The 20,402-nt window shown below is 44.2% G+C and overlaps 1 pseudogene; it reads right to left on the bottom strand.

Annotated features, from left to right (window-relative positions):
- Window positions 1-20,047, bottom strand: part of LOC119445289 (polyamine-transporting ATPase 13A3-like) — a 32,194-nt pseudogene extending 12,147 nt beyond the window's left edge.
- Window positions 20,048-20,402: the final 355 nt, after the last annotated feature.

The raw sequence follows: 20,402 nt of genomic DNA, 5'->3' as shown, positions 1-20,402 counted from the left end.
TCGTAATAGGCTCTTTTTGGGTTACAAGAACACAATAATTACAAAACGGGTACTCACACCGAGTTTGCTGAATATGATGCCAGTGTAGATCATTGCTGGTATGCCTAAAAAAGTTAAAATGTGCAACATGAGTGCATGAAGCCTGATAAGTTAAGGCAATATATGGTATGTAAGGTTTACTCACCAAGGTTAAGAAATGTCGCCATTGACTTCATAACATCAGCATGCAGCTTGAAATGCACTAGTTTTGGGAAAAAGACTGTCCTCACAAGCTCGCCTTTCACAGTGTTGAATCTTGAAGTGCATATCCATTTGGGCACCAGTGTCGGGCAAGTACAGAAAATTAACAACTTGTTAGTTTGCAATAATCCTTTTTTATAAAACTGACCAATCGGTTAACTATGACAGCTGAACAACGACATCTGCTTTAAATAAGGGTCACTTTCTCAAAAGACAGTGCAACAAAGATGATAACATCTCTTTTTTTTCTAGAAATGCATTACCAACTTCTCTAAAATTATAGCTAATAAATATCTAACATTCAGCATTTAAAGTTTTTATTATTCATCTCAGAGCACAAGTTTATTCAGTACATAGAGCATGTTCATTTAAAGAAATGGTAACACGAACACAATTTTCGACATATTGCACCCAAAATCTGCCAAAGTACAATCGTTTTTCATGCAGTTTTTATGTGCAGTGCACAAGATACGCTATCTGAGAAAATGATAAAATAAATGCTAATGCATTTTGGTGCCTGTTTGCAGTTGTTAAAATGTGCAAAAATTGGTGCTGGTCCCACGATTTCTACTTAGTGGACATGCCTTGAGCACTGACCAGAGTCAAATACAGAACTGCAGAACGTGCCCTAAAGTAATTAGTTAACATTTAATTAGCAAATATGAAATAATTTGCAGTCATCACACAGTCATTGATGTCTGTTGCTTTTAATAATGTGTAGCAAAAAAGAAGCCTTTATTCGCATTGCACTATATTAAACAAATTTGGTTGTCTCTGAATTAGAACAGGTAGTACAGTGGGTGTTTCAAGGGGCAACTAACTTTTTCATCATTAATTTTACGGTCACAATGTCAATATGAGGTTTGTAGAGTCAATTTGAAGACATCACTTTCAGTTGCCTGTTAGACATTACTGTTTGCATAGCTCTTCTTCCCGTGCTTCAAAAAGAGCCCATAAAACCTTCCAAGAGACCACCCCAGCTCATCGCAGCGGCTTTCTTTTATATGCAGTGAAAAGAGTTACAGAAAAGGTAGCACATTACAAAATAATAGAAGTAACATTTTCAAATGTGCTTTACGAACCTCATTGACACTGCCCTCTATAGAGTTAATAATTTAAAAAATGCGCCAGTTTCGCCTATGCCAGTGATAGCAAGATTTAGTAGTGCAATTTAACTGATTAGATGGTGTTTAAACTATTTGCGGGTGCGACATATGCTGGCACGATGCAGCACACAAAGCAACTACTAGCACCGTCGCCGCTACCAGGTGTCTCAGCACTGGTGTGATGAGGAACACTGCCCAGTGAAGTCTAGGCGTCACACCTCGATGGTTCAGAAGATGAGACCGTGCCCAGTAAAATTTTAGATAACATTAGCCTGACGTTTGCCTGTGCGGCCCATAGAAGTGCTCAGCAGGAACGTTAGTGTGCTTGTGGTGTGCGTGCGCGCAATGCACATGCCAGCAGCAGAAGCTAGAACACTGTCCTGGCTCTGTTACCAAGCCAATTGAGCAGAGCATTGCTGGTGCATCCCCTCACTTTGTCGTTTTTGCAAACAAACACAACTCACATCTCTGAAGACGCTGTAAACCTTAGCGTGTGTGCCACAAATGCACCATCGATAGCTGGACAGCATGACGGCGTGAATGCGCCTTCATCGTCCATGTAATTGCTATCATAATAGAAGTTAATTAATCACTGCTAATAAATTAGTAAGGACAAAACACGTACTGGAGGCTTCTTTAGGAAGCTGCTGACAATATAAAGGTAGCTTCATCAGCCCAAGGGGGTTCGCTTTATTTTTCAAGTTGCTCTGAATTAGCTGCGTATTTGTGACTTACACATAAAAGTTATTTGTTCACAGTCATTTTTATTTGTTTGTTTGTTTAAAAACTGTGGCATTTCTAACAAAAGTTCCATACCTGCCCTGTAGACAACGGCTTTAACTTGGCCATTAGTACTTCTTGAGTGAAGTATATTTGTTCCAAAGAAGAGTGTGTTCCTTTTGTTTGCAGTGCATGTGTACCCTTCTCCTGTAGCCACAGCAACCTTTGTGTTAGGGCAGCTTTCACCTGCACCAAACAGACAGTAGAATATAACCTCTTTTGCAATCAAAAAGATGACGTGAATGTGTGCACCTTGCGCTATCTTCTTCAAGAAGATAGCACAAAGTGGTAACGTTTATGTCATCTTTACGGCACCAGAAACGCCGTCCAAGTTATGCAAGTAAAGTAACCTAATGCAAAACCATTAGGATGTGCAAAAAGCACAAGAAGCAGTTTGCTTCTTGAGTGGAGGCTGTTGCTGCCATTGGATTGTTTAGAAGTATAAGTGGGCAAGACTCGAAGATACGTGAACACAAAATTAGCTGACCACAAGCATAACGTCGACAGGTAGGTTGTTTAAAGCAAATAAACTTATTGTATCATTGTACACATTGTGGTTGTGTGCCATTGTATGGCAAGTGCTCTATTAGAGGTAAGGCGAAGGAGCAACTTACTAGAGAGATAGTTGAAGCAGATATGATACAACGAGTAACAGAGCAATGTGTTAGCACCTCCTCTATTTCCTTACTAGACAAAGAAATTGGTTTTCGGCACAAGTTCTAAGAACGTTGTATTGCTTTCTGTTTTTTTATTCTGCACAACATGTGCTTATAAGTATGTGAACTTTATGCCAATAAATCAGTCAAAGTGAGCACCCTGTGTGTGTCATTTATGCGGTTATGCCTTGTCTATAATGCAGGGTGATTTACCTATACTTATGCAATACCAACTATCTCGAATTTCTGTTTTAGTGAAGTAAATTTCAACAAAGAGTTCAGGCTGCCACCATTTTGGGCTGCTAACTCAGAAGTCTGTCAAAAATTCTGTGTAATACACAGTACTAAGGCCAAGTTGAAAAACGCCAAGAAGGTACACAGTTTGGATGTTTGGCTGCCATTATCACTCCAAACTCTAAGAGAGTTCTTTCTGATGAAGTGTTAGAAAACACAAAACGCTGGCTGACACACCTCATTTCGATTTTGTTTATTTTTATATTGAATGCCTCGCGAATTTCCCTTGTCATCTGGTATCCATGTCAGAGCAAAACAAATGTGCACTCGAACTTCGATAAACACCCGCAGTCTCGGCAATGCATCGCCAAGTGGGATGAAAACATGGGCCATTTTGTTGCATTAAGGTGCTTCTTAACCCACTGTCTGGGTAGCCCACAATGTTTAGTCTGCTAATCTGGTTCAAGATGCTCTCACTCATTATATGCACACAAGATTTGGCCATGGCTGATCACAAGTTTGAAACCTCGATATCATTCTTCACAATCTACAAGTGCACCTACAATTAGACATGCTCTGGTATTCCATGATAAACTTAAAAGCACTTATTTTTACTTGCAACATTAAATTACGCTTTTATACAAAGCCATATAAACTACTGCTTCACATCATGGGTTCATACATACTCTGTTCACCTCTCCCCATTGATTACACTCCAGAAAAGAGCCGATAGCATAATTAATGATTTCACCCCATGGTTGTCACCTTTTCCTTAATGCATTCTTGGTGATCTTAACATCGGGCCTTTGTCTAGCTTTTATTTTTATTGCAGGCATTGATGTTCCTTAAATTTTTCAATGTGTACTCACATTAGAGATTCCCACAACGCATGCTCTCTAAACCTAATTCTACTCGCTTCACCACCCACCGTAACTTGCTCTTGCCTAGTATACATACTAATTATGGCATATCCACTTTGCTTTCTTTCCTCAATATCATCGCGCATATGAAATCTGCAACTTTTTTGCCCCCCCCCCAATGCTTAAAAGACATTTAAACATTTTATTTTTTAACATAATTATTATTGTCCACCCTGTGAACATTTCCTTGTGTTACCTTACCAAAATATTGTCTTGATGCAGCTATACATGCATTTTAAGAAATGTAACTTCTCTTTCAATTGCTTTGTTTTTTACTTTGCGTTTTACATAATTAGCTTCAATCGAGTTGCCGCCAATGGTGATATAGCTTTGGACCTCCTTCCGTATATGCACACTGTACTATTTCTATGATGTGTAATAAATTTGAATTTAAATTTGAAAGGACAACTATTTGTGTCTACCTGTCAGCATGCTCTGATTGACAATACAGTCCCCATTGATAAGGACAGCATTACATGTTTCTTTGGTAGTATGATGACATCGCCAGGTACAAGTTCCTTGGAGGAGAGGGTTACTTCTGTATCACCACGTGATACAGGTTTCACTCAAAAATGCCTTGTGCATATTAAGCTGTCATGAATAATATCACTGTGCTTGTTTACTGTAATGACCTGTATATCACGCAACATTCATGCTTACCAGTCTCATCTCGCAACACAGTCACTTTTGATTCTGTCTGATTTGCTTCCCTCAGCACCCTTGTTTGCTGAAAGATCAGGTTTGCAGTATGTAGGTGGAAGATTTCAACATTCACCAGTTGTTTTTTAATATACAACCCATTATGTTGGTTGCAGTGCCTAAGATTACAACCCAAGGCACTTGAATTTTCCTGATCGTGATTTCAAACTCGGGCTACAAGCCATGAACCGCAGCAATTGTTTCCAGGCAATTGAAAATGCACTTTTCACTACTATAACACAGACAATTCGCGTAGCCATGAAATACTGAATAAGCGCACTAGATGTGCACCTTTTTCAAGTACTAAATAAAGCAAACATTATTGAATGAAAAGTTAAAACAATAAAGGCAATAAAATACCAAATTACATTAACGTTTTAGTGGTTATCAAGAGATAAAAAACCATGAGGCATGACAGTAATGATAAGAAAGAAGCCCACCTTTCTAGATTGCCAGACTGATATGCTGACTGATATAATGGAGAGCAAGACGACGCAAACAGCAAACTGGTAATACACCAGAACCATCCACACAATAACAATGAACACTTGATACATGTAAAATGGGCTGAACACCTAGAGGCAGAGAAAGGCCATGTTTAAAAAAATTTGTAGAAGCTGAAGACAATAATTTATTACAGCAACCTAGAGTAACAAATTATTAATGGATTATAGTAGTGTACAGTGCGGTCGTAAAGTATGAAATCGGCATCATTTACTGTAAATGGTGAAAGCTCAATCAATCAATCAAATCTTTTTCCTAACATTTTTCATTATATTTACCAATAGCTTTCCACGAACAGCCAGGTACAGTTAAAAGTAGGGTCACAAGTAAGCTGTATGATTCCACATAACATTTCTCAGCACTAACATGCAGTTGATTTGCAAGCGAAGAGAGGTTGCCACAAGCAGTTTGCTTCTGTTTCTATAAAAAAATTGAATGTTATATGAACTCTCTACAGTCATAGAACAATCCCACTATGTGCAAGTACACATTACTGCATTCTTTTTGTTACTTGCAGATTATGTTAATCTTTTTTACAAGTAATATTACAAGTGGTAGCACCAGTATCAAATTTTCATGTTCAGCTCATTTATGACGAGCTTGTTAACAGGTGTCATTTCTATGTACAGAGAGTTTTCACTAAACAGGACTAGCTGGTAGTCAACATCTAAGCCCGACAAACCAGCTGACATTGCGAGCAAATCTTGACAGCTGTCAACTTCAACCCACTGGAAGAAGGGAAGAATAAAATTAATGAAGTACACAAAATGTCATAGAGACTATGAGACATAGTGGCACATTAAATTGGTCTATGACTCACATATTTAGAGAACTGTGACATACATGGGATACACTAGCTTACACCGTTCAGCCAGATTAACAAGCACTGTTGATGTGGAGACAAAGGAGATTAGAAAGGGAAACCTATGTGAACCAAATGTATTTGTCTGAATGCATAAAATTAAGCTCACCTAAATAACTATACTTTATGTACCGTGAAGTGATTTCTAAAATGAAGGTAACATCACACAAAACCCAAGACACCATTTTTTAACACCGGTAAATAAAATTAGGGGTCACAAACTAAGTAAAACACATCAGTGAGCACTTTCGAGATAACAGTATTGTTCGAAGCGCTAAATCTCCCAGGCCAGGCTTTGACAAAACCAAGTTCATCAAGCTCAAACAGGCAACTTGCCATTTCACCAAGTGATGCTTGTATTCTTATAGTACTGTGTTTTCAATCATCGTTACCTGCTAAATAGCATCATCAACAACCACCAGGCTGTGTCGCAGAGGCTACTCCTCACCATATAGCCCTGCATGACTACAGGCCTGCTTAAAAGTCTATGCAAGAAAGATGACATTTACAGGAAGCCTAAATGCGAGCCATTCAACTTGGCACTGAGAAAACGCTTTAAATGTATTCTAATGAGCTGTCACATCTTGATTGATTATTCTAGTTTATTTGCGCAAGTGCCAGATGTGGCCAAAGAGCGCCAAGGCGATGGTAATGCCTTGTTAGTGGTAGATGAATAGTGAATTATATGAACATTAGATGTGGCATAGCTGTAAAGGGGCCTAAATACAGTCGCTGTAATGTACGTAAATCTATACATAATAAGATTATGGCGATGACTAATTATGTGTACTATGAACATGAACAATGCATTGCGAAAGAATGATACTACTTACAAAATATTACAGATGCAAGAATTACCCAGAAGCACAAGTGCCTAAACAGAGCCCTTGGAACACAAGGGCCTTCAGGCATGTGCTATAAAAAAACTGTTAAAGCAACATCCTTTGGAGAGAGGATGCGCTGCGAACTTACTGGGCTAATAACATGCAGGACGACATCGTTCAAGAACTCGAGGACTGCTTTAATGTTCAAAAGCGGTTCTTTACCAAGAAACATAGTGGGATGGAGAGGGACACAATAGCGGTATGCTAGAGGAAAATGCTTCTTTCTTTCTCTTTCGGCTTCCTGACACTCCAGGAGGATGTGGAGGATGGTGAGCCTCTCGCCACATCTACCACAGGTTGGAGGATCATTACCATTCAATAGAAAATTGTAACATATGTGTGTCCTACTCTGAGACGACAGAATAGAACATCAGTTCATCGTGTTTTCGTTGTACAGGGCCAGAACCCTAACTGTGGCTTAATCAAGTGGAGCTTATTATTTGTTTCGATGTCTTATAAGCGTTGCCAGTGGCTTCGCAGTTTGTTTCGTAGGAAAGGCTTCAGATCTGTAGCAGGTGCAGCAGCGGGAAGACCAATACCTTGCGATGCCATTGATTTGGCGATTTCGTAGGCGAGCACATTACCCTAGATTCCTCTATGGCTGGGAACCCAGCCTATTATTACATATCTATGAGATAGGTAAATGTTACACCAGAGTGAGTAAAGCTTTATTGAACAAGAAAGAACCTACATACTACAGCATTACACACAACACATACTCGTCCATAGACTTAAGCATAGTGTCGAGCACACTAATGCCATACCTGGAGTGGTCCGTCCTCAAGAACCCCTATGGAAGCGACCACTTCCCAATTATGTTAAACTCAACGAAACGAGATGGATGCTTGCCACGATCACCTCGATGGAGCGTAGACTCGGCCAACTGGGAACTGTTCCGAGAGCTAACACACCTAAGCCGTGATGACATTGTTGCTCTTAACGTAGACGACGCCGTAACATATCTAACAGGTTTTATTATTGATGCTGCTACGAAATGTATTACACAAACTAACGGACTGACTAAGAAGCGCCGCATTCCTTGGTGGAACGAAGAATGTCGTAAAGCGCGCAAAAATCAAAACAAAGCATGGGGATTGCTTCGCGATTCTCCTACTGCCGAAAACCTTATTAATTTTAAACAGGTTAAATCGCAAGGCAGAAGGACACGTCCACGTGCAAAGAGAGAGAGTTGGGAGAGGTACATTTCTGGTATAAACTCTTACACAGATGAGGCAAAAGTATGGAATAGGGTTAATAAATTAAAGGGCCGTGAGACGAACCCGCCGCCCTTAGTGAATATCCAAGGAGATTGCCTGGAGGATCAGGCAGATTGTCTGGGCGAATACTTTGAATATGTCTCCAGTGCATTTCATTACACACAAACATTCCTTAGGTTCAAAGAGCGCGCAGAGCGACAGCCCCTCGATCGGAAATGTGCCCGAAATGAACATTACAACTGCCCGTTCAGTTTAGCTGAACTTAAAGCTTCTCTTGCTTGTTGCAACGGTTCGGCACCAGGTGCTGACCGTATCATGTATGAAATGATCAAGTGCCTACACCCTGAAACACAAAAGACACTCCTCTCTCTTTTTAATGTCATGTGGGCTGCTGGGTACATTCCATCCTCTTGGAAAGAAGCTATAGTAATCCCCATACTTAAACAGGGCAAGGACCCGTCCTTACCTAGTAGCTACAGACCCATTGCTTTGACAAGCTGTCTGTGCAAGCTCTTCGAAAAGATGATTAACCGGCGCCTAATCTGTGTCCTAGAAAGCAACGGAATACTAGATCCTTACCAATGTGGCTTCCGAGAAGGTAGGTCGACTACAGACCACCTTGTCCGCATCGAGGCAATCATAAGGGATGCCTTTATACACAAACAGTTTTTTCTCTCAGTATTTCTTGATTTAGAGAAAGCGTATGACACCACATGGCGCTTCGGTATTATCCGAGACCTTTCCGCTATGGGTGTCCGCGGCAACATGTTGAGTACAATCCAAAGTTACCTTTCTAACCGTACCTTTCGTGTAAGGGTGGGCCAGGCGTTGTCTAGGTCTTTCACCCAGGAAACTGGTGTCCCGCAAGGCGGTGTGCTTAGCTGTACACTGTTTATTGTGAAAATGAACTCTCTACGCACGGCTATTCCACGAACGATGTTCTACTCTGTATATGTAGATGATGTCCAGATTGGTTTTAAATCGTGCAACTTTGCTGTCTGCGAACGACATGTCCAGCATGGCTTAAATAAAGTGGCTAAATGGGCTGATGAAAACGGTTTTAGGTTGAGCCCACAGAAAAGCACATGCGTCCTTTTCACTAATAAGAGAGGAATAGTACCAGACCCTGCTATTGAGCTGTCTGGTACCACACTACCTGTAAGCAAAGAGCACAAGTTTCTCGGCATCATATTGGACTCAAAACTCACATTCGTTCCGCACATCAAATATTTGAAGGCTAAGTGCCTGAAAACAATGAACTTATTGAAGCTGCTGTCGCATACAACATGGGGCAGTGACAGGAAATGCATTTTGAACTTGTACAGGTGCCTTGTCGGCTCACGACTTGACTACGGGGCGATAGTTTATCAGTCTGCTGCACCCAGCGCTTTAAAAATGTTGGATCCTGTTCACCATTTAGGAATCCGCCTCGCGACTGGGGCCATCAGGACAAGCCCCGTACAAAGCCTTTATGTGGAAGCAAACGTCTGGTCGCTCCACCAACAGAGGACTTATGCCAGCTTTACATATTTCCTTAAAATAAATTCAAACCGTACACATCCTACCTATTTTACCATAAACGATACCACATGTGCCACACTATTTAATAATCGACCAACAGCGAAGCAGCCCTTCTCGCTACGCGTGAGAAAGCTCAGTGAAGAAATGGGTGCTGCACTACTTGAACATTGCCTAATGCCTCCAGCGAAGCTGCTACCGCCGTGGCAGTGGCAGCTGGTTGAATGTGACACATCGTTTATTGAAGTCACAAAACACGCGCCAGATGCACACATTCAAATGCACTTTTTAGAACTAAAGTCAAAATACTCTTGCCCTGAATTTTACACAGACGCATCAAAGTCACAGGCTGGCGTTTCCTATGCGGCAGTCGGTCCGTCCTTCTCGGAATCCGATGTACTTTATCCCCACACAAGCATCTTTACGGCAGAGGCCTATGCAGTACTATCGGCGGTGAAACACATTGATAGATTGAAACTCCAAAAGGCCGTAATATTTACCGACTCTTTAAGCGTTGTTAAAGCGTTAATGATGCCGCAAAAACATAAACACCCTGTAATTATCAACCTCTACTCACTGATCTGCTCTGTTTATGCGTCTAAACAACAAATCATAATATGCTGGGTGCCTGGGCATAGAGACATCGAGGGTAATGTTCTGGCTGACCAAATGGCCACATCAATAACATCGCATGCTATTAATCCTACTGCTGCTGTCCCTGTAACAGATTTGAAACCTTTCTTGCGGAAGAAACTGCGAAGCCATTGGCAATGCTTGTGGGATGCGCAAACAAATAATAAGCTTCACTTGATTAAGCCACAGTTAGGTTTCTGGCCCTCTGCATCGAAAACACGGCGAACTGATGTCCTATTCTGTCGCCTCAGAATAGGACACACATATGGTACCCACAATTTTCTATTGAATGGTAATGATCCTCCAACCTGTGGTAGATGTGGCGAGAGGCTCACCGTTCTTCACGTCCTCCTGGAGTGTAGGGAAGCCGAGAGAGAGAGGAAGAAACATTTTCCTCTGGCATACCGCTGTTCTATCCCTCTTCATCCTGCTATGTTTCTTGGCAAAGAACCGCTTTTCATTACCAAAGCAGTCCTCGCTTTTTTTAATGATGTTGTCTTGCACGTTATCAGCCCAAGAAATACGTAGTGCATCCTCTCTCAAGAGGATGCCACTGTGATAATAGCTCAGTATAGCACATGCCTCCAGGCCCTTACATCTCAAGGGCTCTGTTAAGGCATTAGTGTTTTTGAAACTTTTAGCCTCCGACATATTTTAGTATATCATCAATCTTTCACAATCCATCCCTCGTATCCATAGCACACTTCATTAGTCATTGCCATATTCTTAGTACCTATAGATTTTACGTATTTTACAGCGACTATTTTAGGCCTCTTCACAGCCATGCCGCATCTGTTTTATCCACACCTTCTAATTCACCATTCATGTACCACTGACAAGTCATTATCATCGCCTTGGCGCTCTTTGGCCACATCTGGCCCTTGCGCCAAAAAACTCCAACAATCATCATCATCCTATTCCTGAGGCGGCAAGGGTTAACCTGGTGTATGGTATCCAACCTTGGGCATGCTATATTGGGTATATACGTACAGCTGGCGTCTGCGATTCCTCCGGGTCTTGTAGCGTCCCCTTGTTGGGCCCGGTGGTGGGCGGCTGGCTTTGTTACCCAAATCAAATATACTTTTATGGCTTCGACATCGTTTCCACGACTCCCCGATCGTCCTCTTTCTAAAAGAGGGCGCACCGATGAAACCTTTCAGTTTTCCGCAAAGAACATTGACAAATTTCCACGGTTTCATATTATCCACACTGAATGCCCAGAAATGACAGCAAGATCAGTCTCACCTTTCCTTGTGTCGAAGTGTCTTACGGACACAATCGGACCACGTTACAAAGCCACAAAAATGCCCAGTGGAGACCTTTTCCTAGAAGTTCAGAACAAGACCCAGTATGACAAACTGAACACCCCCCTATCCTTTGGCAATACTCCTATAACCGTAACTGCAAACCGCTCCTTGGACACAGTTCGTGGTGTGGTATCCGACAGTGACCTCTTGAATCTCACCGAAAGTGAACTCCTTGACGGATGGAAAGATGAAAATGTTGTCCAAGTGCAGCGATCAAGATGAGGCACAATGACCAGGAAATACCGACAAAGCACTTTAGTCCTAACCTTTGGTTCCAGTATACTCCCAGAATATATCCAAACAGATTACACAAAGATACGTGTCAGACCATACATTCCTAATCCTCGCAGGTGTTTCAAGCACCAGGAGTTTGGTCACAGCTCCCAGAGCTGCCGTACCCGAAGGTCCTGCGCAACATGTGGTGCTAAAGAACACGCAGCTGTAAATTGCACATTTGACCCGCATTGTTCAAACTGTGATGGAGATCATCCTGCGTTCTCGCGCTCTTGCCCTGCGTGGAAGAGAGAGAGAAGGATATCATCACTCTAAAGGTGAAAGAGAACATTTCATTTAATGAAGCAAGGAAGCGATTTTCTTTTGTAAAACCTTCTTATGCCGATACGGTGCGCGTGGGGGCTGCGCCGCACCAGCCTCTAGCAGCTGTCCGAACCACACACAGTGTGCCGGCAGCAGCTACTTCTACTCCCTCGGTGGTGGCAGCTGCTGCTGCTCCACCTTCGTCTAAGAAGGGCCAGCAGGCCTCTGAGCCTGTGGCCTTTAAGGCCCCTGCACATGCAGTGAGGCCTGACAAATCGTCCTATGTGCCCCAGGAAAGGGCGAACCGCGCCTCGCAAGAGGCGATGGATACTTCTTCTTGACCCTCTACGCCTCTGGCACAGAGGAAGCAGCGTGGCTCACTTGAGCGCGCCAAAAAAAGAAAAATCTCGAATCACTGCTCCACAAAAAACACAACTCCTTAAGTTAAATATCTTGTTTTGCACACAGAGCATTCATATTGCTGTTAATTAATATGGCTGTCCAAATTTTGCAGTGGAACGTCAGAGGGCTTATCATTAATCTAGATGACGTCTAAGAGCTCATCAGTCACTTCCAGCCAAACATGATCTGTGTACAAGAAAAGCACCTGAATTCATCACATAATAATTTTCTTAAGGAGTTCGCAATTTTTCGAAAAGATCGTGATGGTGCTCTCACATCATCAGGAGGCGTTGAGATAATTGCTGATATGTCGATCGCCTGTCAATAGGTGACATTACACTCCTCTTGAGGCTGTGGCAATCCGCGCCATATTGCATGATAGGCTCGTAACACTCTGCTCGTTATATATTCCACCAGATTATGTATTGAATAGGATGGTTTTTGAAAACTTGATATCCCAGCTATCTCAGCCCTACATGGTGCTTGGCGATTTTAATGCACACAATACGTTATGGGGCGACTCGCGGTTTGATGCAAGAGGTCACCTTATTGAAAATTTTCTGCTGTCTACAGGTACCTGCCTCTTCAATGAGAAGGAGCCTACCTTCTACAGTACGAGACACAACACGTGCTCTGCCATAGACTTAACAATTGGCTCTCCTTCCCTACTACCACATTTCGAATGGTCAGTGACCAAAAATCAGTATGGAAGTGATCACTATGCTATCGTTCTACAAACGGCAGAACAATTCGGACATAATCCTTATCCGCCTCGCTGGAAGCTAGAGAGTGCAGATTGGCAACGATATCGGGAACTTTGCTACGTATCTCGAAATTCAATTAATAACCTAAGTATAGATGGGGCGGTCTCATATATCACTGCTGTCATAATTGACGCGGCGACAAACTGTATACAGCAGAAACATGGTTCCGCAACCAAGGAACGAGCTCCTTGGTGGAATGACGCATGTAGAAAGGCGCAGAAATATCAAAATAAGGCTTCGGGTCTTTTGCGTTGTTCACGAACAACAGAAAACCTTATAAATTATTATAAATCAAGAGGCCGGCGCACACAACGTCAAGCTCGCAGAGAAAGTTGGGAAAGGTTCCTTTCAGGAATTATTTCTTACACAGATGAGGCTAAGGTGTGGAAGAGATTGCGAAAATGTTATGGTCGACAATCGCATCCACTTCCTTTGGTGAATGATCAAGGAGAAAGCTTGGCAGACCAGGCTAACGCCCTTGGTAACCACTTTGAAAACATATCTAGCTCGGCATACTACTCCGAGTCCTTCCTCAAACGTAAAGCTATAGCCGAAAGAAAGCCATTCAATCGTAAAGGTGGAGAAGATGAACCATACAACCGTCCTTATTCTTGCCGAATTTAAGGCTGCACTGAGCAGCTTTAGCAACTCCTCACCTGGAGGTGACAGCGATGTATATGACATAAGATACCTGAACGCTGAAAGCCAAATGGCGTTGCTTTTCCTTTCTACTAGAATCTGGGCTGCGGGATACATACCTTCCACATGGAAGGAAGCTATAGTAATTCCTATTCTAAAGACAGGCCAAGACCCATCTTCAGTATCCAGCTATAGGCCAATAGGGCTTACAAGTTGCATCTGCAAGCTTTTCGAGAAAATGGTTAACCAACGGTTGCTGTATTATCTGGAAAATAACAATGCGCTAGATGCATATCAGTGCGGTTTTAGAGAAAACAGATGAACCATTGACCACCTTGTTCGAATAGAAGCAATTATAAGAGATGCATTTCTCCACAACCAACATTTTTTTCGGTCTTTTTTGATATGGAGAAAGCCTATGACACGACATGGCGCTATAGAATACCACAAGACCTATCGTCTATGGGGGTACGAGGCATGATGTTGAATCTCATAGAAGTTATCTCTCGAACCCGACTTTCCGTGTGAGACTTGGGAACACATTGTCATGACTTTTCATTCAGGAAACTGGTGTACCTCAGGGAGGTGTCCTGAGTTGCATATTGTTCATCGTTAAAATGAATTCGCTTCGTTCTACCATACCGCCAACATTTTCTTACTCTGTTTACGTCGATGACGTCAAGATAGGTTTTATGTCTTGCAATCTGGCCATCTGTGAAAGGCAAGTCCAGCTTGCTGTTAGCAAAATATCGAAATGGGCAGATGAGAATGGCTTCAGGCTTAGCGCTCAAAAAAGCACTTGCGTGCTTTTCTCTCGAAAGAGGGGTTTAGCGGCAAATCCTGCCATTGAGCGGAATGGAGTACACCTGCCTGTACGTAGCGAGCACAAATTTGTGGGAGTATACTTTGACTCAAAGTTAACTTTTACCCCCCACATTAAATACCTCAAGGCAAAGTGCCTAAAAACAGCCAATATATTAAAGATATATTTCACACACTGCTTGGGGCAGTGACATGAGATGCCTTATGAATCTTTATATGAGTATCATACGTTCTCGCTTGGATTATAGATCAGTCGTATATCAATCTGCAAGGCCAAGTGCACTAAAGATGCTTGATCCTGTCCATCACTTAGTGCTCCGCTTAGCGACTGGGGCTTTTAGAACAAGCCCCATCCCCAGCCTCTATGTTGAGTCAAACGAGTGGTCACTCAACCTTCAAAGATTTTACTCTAGCCTTATGTACTTTCTGAAAATAAATTCAAACTGCCAACATCCTTGCTACCCTGTCGTAAATGACACTACGTGTGCCATACTTTTCCATAACCGACCTACAGCAACGGAACCCTTCTCACTGCGGGTGATGAAACTCGGTGACGAAAGCGGTGTTCCACTGCTTGAGCATCATTTAATGCCTCCAGCAACGCCGTTACCACCGTGGCAATGGCAAATTATAGATTGTGACATATCGTTTGTTGAGGTCTGGAAGCATGCTCCGGAAGTACATATCCGAATGCACTTTCGTGAACTTCAATGAAAATGCTCTTGCCCGGAATTCTTTACTGATGCATCAAAGTCACATGCTGGCGTGTCCTATGCGGCAATCGGTCCTTCCTTTTCTGAATTCGGTGAAATGCATCCAGAAACAAGCATATTTACGGCTGAGGCTCATGTCCTGTTGTGTGCAGGGAAGCAAATAATGAAAACAAAGCTTCAAAAATCTGTTATATTCACTGACTCTTTAAGCGTAGTAAAGGCGTCAATGTCTCCTCGTAAACACAAAAACCCTGTGCTCAGTGAGCTCTACTGAGCGCTGTGCGCAACATATACATCTAACCAACGTGTCACAATATGCTGGGTACCAGGCCACAGAGGTATTGAGGGCAACATGCTTGCAGATAAAACTGGCGATTTCCTTGTAAGAAAGGGGAACACCTCCTCTACAGCTGTTCCCGCAGTAGAATTGAAGCATTTCTTGCGCAAAAGCCTTAGTAGATTTTGGCAGCACTCATGGGATGCGGAAACGAGAAATAAACTGCACGCCATCAAACCACAATTAGGGAATTGGCCACCCACTACGAAAACACGACAAACCCAAGTCACTCTTTGCCGCCTTAGAATTGGCCACACGTATGGCACGCACTCTCACCTATTGACTGGTAATGAACCCCCTTCCTGTAGCAAAGGTGGCGAGACGCTACCTGTAATCCATGTCTTAATAGAGTGCAAGGAATTAGAGCCCCAAAGAAAGAAATACTTCCCCTTAGCATACAAACACGTTCCTCTACACCCAGAAATGCTTCTGGGCACAGAACCGTTCTTTGATCACAAGTTAGTTTTAAAGTTTCTTGAAGAAGCCGGTACATTGAGTCATCAGCCCCCTACGTTCGTAGAAGAACATCCTCTTCCTCTCTTCAGAGGCTGCTGCTGCGACAGCATTATTGTAGAGCACGTGCTTCTAAATACTTGCGTTCAAGGGCCCTGTTGGGGCACCGGTGCTACTTTCACGTACACGTTTTATGTCATTATCACTTCAGAACAAACCATCCATGGTCATTGCTCAGATCTCCGGTCATTGTCATCATTTTAATAGTTACACATTTTACGCAAGTTACAGCGACTGATTTTAGGCCTATTTACAGCCATTTATCACCCACCATCCACAGTACATTCCTTTATTTATAAATAATTGATTGGAAACTCATCACCATGTGTATGGCTCTCTTTGGCCATATCTGGCACTTGCGCCAAAAAAACCAAACATCAATCAAATCAAGCTCTCGAATGATGGAATCACACGGCACAGCTCCGAATTTTCTGGCGCAAGCTGTGGCTTGCTTTCGGTGGCATCAAATGTAATTCTCAAAAACTTAACGAAGCGAACGTAGGATAACGCACCGCTTTGGAAGCAGTCTAACGACATTGCGTGCTATTTAGCGCATGTACTCCCGGCTTGCGTGTAGTCTGCTACACGAGTAGATGGTAGCACGTACCGGGTCTCTTTCAGCGCGCTAGCTCTCAGCGCCCTAGCTTTCAGCTTTAGCTGCTGGCTAACGCTGCTTTCAAAAATCGATTCTCAGACAAGAGAACATAATGGTGACATGACAATTCTCACGCATTGGATTTCAACTGGCGCGCGCTCTCATATCGGTGCAGCAGACGACGCGCGAGCGCATCGAGCACCAATAGCAGCAAACGAGACATGTCTCTAAAGTGGGCTGGTTGCCCAGAACGACAAGTGCTTCAGGGTTTCCGTTTACAAAAGTTTTGATTGTACTTCACACAACGCGAATACAGTCGAAAACTCAACCATTTATGAGCTGCGAGTACAGCCACGGCCAGCGTTTCCATGACCAACGGCGCGACGGTGATCCAACTCCTGCAGCGGTTCGTGGCGGCGAAAAGCCCTACTAGGGCCGACGGCCGGTTCTCTTTGTTCTCCGCTCCTTTTCCCAGGCACAGAGAGATAGAGGAGGTGCTGTAACGGGTCATGGCTCCGCCAGCTTGAATGACATCTTCCATTCTTGCTGGCAGTGACCTGCAGAGAGCCTCGATGAAGGCTGTGTCCGAGTGGCAACACGTTCCCGTTGTCCTCGTATGGCTTCCCACTGTTCGTGAGCTGTCGTCAAGTCCAAGTAGAGCTACCAAGGTTTGTCTTCATACGGGCCCAAACATGATCTATTATGTTCATGTCCGCACCTTTTGCGCACCACTCGTGGCGCATTACCCCTCGTTCATCTAACAGACTTGCTACGTCCTTTGCTGTATGCACGGTAGACAAGTCCTGCTGGAATTGGTAGCAGAGCACTGCACGGGCCGATTTTTGCGGCCCGGGCCCGGCCCGGGCCCGTTTTTACATTGGGCGGCCCGCCAGAGCCCGATTAAAACTTTTATGGCGAGACCCGGGCCCGGCCCGGGCCCGGAAATAATCTACGTTACCCGCCCGGCCCGGCCCGCCACCCCTTTACCTTAAGCCCGAGCCCGGCCCGAGCCCGACTCGAACCCGGCCCGAGACCGAAAAATACATGTTTTTCAGAGTTGAGAAGCCCGAGAATAACTCGCAGAAAGCCTGAGCCCGGCCCGGGCCCGCGTCAAAAAACCCGAGCCCGGCCCGGGCCCGGGTCAAAAAGCACACGCCGTACCCGAGCCCGGCCCGAGCCCGTGAAACAACTCCTCTACCCGGTCCGGCCCGGCCCACGGGCCGGGCCGGGCCCGGGCTTTCGGGTAAGCCCGAGCCCGTGCAGTGCTCTAATTGGTAGTACCCATCGGGGTGTGGACCATTCAATACGTGTATCATTTCGTGCTCCATCAATGTGCAATACACAGCACTTGTGAATCTCCCAGAGGAGACGCAGGCCGTCACGTGAAATGGCCGCCCACACTTTTACTGACCTGCGTGTACTTGCGGCGACCTCCTTGGTGTTCTGCGCACAGAAGCGTGTATTCTGCACGCGCCACACTCTTTGCTGCGTATCCCAGCGACTGCAGAAAGTAGATTCGTCGGAGAAGACGACGTATTTCCAATCCTCGACCCTCCAACTGCGCTGCTCGAGAGCGAACTTGAGACGAGCAGTCTTGTTGGCACATGTGAGGAAGGGCTTCTGAGTGGCGATGCGGCTTCGGAAGACGACTTCCCTTAATCTTTGCCGTACCGTGCTGTCACATTTTTCGCACATAGAAATTGCTTCTCATTGATTACAGCAACAATTTGTAAATATTGGTCCATCGACGTGGCGCGGGCTTGCCTTTTGTGCGGCGCATCTTGAATGCGTCCTTCATCTAGGTATGCTTGGACTATCCTGTTGAGTGTTCAACCGACAGCCTCTGAAGGGATCAATGCTGCGCTGTGAGAAACCTTCTTTCAACGACTTCTCCCGCTTATGCAAAGGCACTCACGACATCATTAGGCACTGAAACCAAACGCAGGCAGCCGTTGTCTACTTTATAGGCATTCTGCACCAAAAAAGTAATAAAATATGCGTATCGAAGCTCAACAGACCTCACCACAGAGCACGGCAGACCATAGGCGTATTTACCTGGGGGGGGGGGCAAAGGGGCACTTGCCACCCCCCCCCCCCCCACTTTTGAAAGCGGGCACGTTCCCGAAGGCTGCATGGTGGAAAGTCCAACAAAACTACAGCTGAAGCTCAATTTTCTTTCTTAATAGAGTGGCCATGTGAGTAATGCTTATCGTTACTACGTATACCCTCCTTGGAGAGTGAGAATTGTCTTTTTTGCCTCCTCGGGACGCGCTGTAGCGGGCGACATACGGGATTCTCCATACACGCTCGCGCTGCAAGGAAGGCCTGGCGCTGGGCAGTTCCTGCCCTAACAAATGTCAGCTTGCGCTATTTTCATCATGCCCAGTGTTTTGAGACCACTATACCCGTATTTGAAACACAATCAGCTTATTTAACCTGCGGGTGAGGGGTAGGTCAGGATAACGTTGAAGTTGAAGTTTATGTCTTTCTTTGTTACAGAAAGAGGAACAAGAGCTAAAGGCCATGTGGCCTGACAGATTATATATTACAATCACGCAATATAATCAGCCGCGCCCAACGAGTGCTGTGGTTTACTGCATGGGATCGTTGGATTCTCAAATGCTGGAACTATTTAACCTCTGTCCGGAGACAGCCGACATAGCGTTGCAGTCTCAGTATTTAAAGGGACCCTGAAACGATTTTGACGATTTTGTACGAACGTACTGAGTCGATAGAGTAGGTCCTTCTGATCATTAATTGACCCATCTAAGCGCTCTACGTAAAGCGTGTAATTTATTATAAGGTTTTAAAAATGTGCATCGCTACTGATTGCAGCACGCCAAGCGGCTATTTTTTCCCCAGATGACGTGATTTGCCCAGAATACGTCACTGGGGCAGCTATCTGATCGGTTGCCCAGGGCACGTCATCAATTATTTTTCCAACATTATGGTGAACAAATGTTGTTCGTAATAGTTTAGATGTTAGGTAATTTGTTTATATAAAAAGAAAGTTACAGAAAGAGAATGCACAAGGACATGTATCAGTACACAAAAAAGCACTTCCGGCCCACAGCAAGTGTCGTCTGCTTGTGTCACAACGTGCTCCGGGCTGACGAGAGCTGCGCGGTCAGTGTTGGTCTCGGGCTTTCTTTTCACGAGCACCATGGTTCATCCTTGTTCCGTTGTGGGCTGCAAACGCAGCGACTTGCCATATGTCAAGCTGCGACATCGTGTCCCTCTGCAAGGCAGCAGACGAGCGAAGTGGCTGCAGCGCATCGGACTTTCAGTATCCGATAGGCGCCTGGATCTGCGCGTTTGCGGTTGTCACTTTACGGTGGATGATTACAACCACGATACCGTGCTAATGCAACGATTTGGAGGCAGCACGAAGAATTTTCACCTCAGAGGGAAGGCCCTAGCGTCTTTGTTCCTTCCCGTTGCAAAGGTAAGTGCACAAACAGGTCGTGTGCTGCTCGTCGGGCATGATTTCAGAACTATGCTCTTTGAGCACTACCGCACC

Source organism: Dermacentor silvarum, chromosome 1 (assembly GCF_013339745.2).
Source record: "Dermacentor silvarum isolate Dsil-2018 chromosome 1, BIME_Dsil_1.4, whole genome shotgun sequence".
Classification (NCBI taxonomy): Eukaryota; Metazoa; Arthropoda; class Arachnida; order Ixodida; family Ixodidae; genus Dermacentor; species Dermacentor silvarum.
This window is presented reverse-complemented; position numbering and strand designations above follow the sequence as displayed.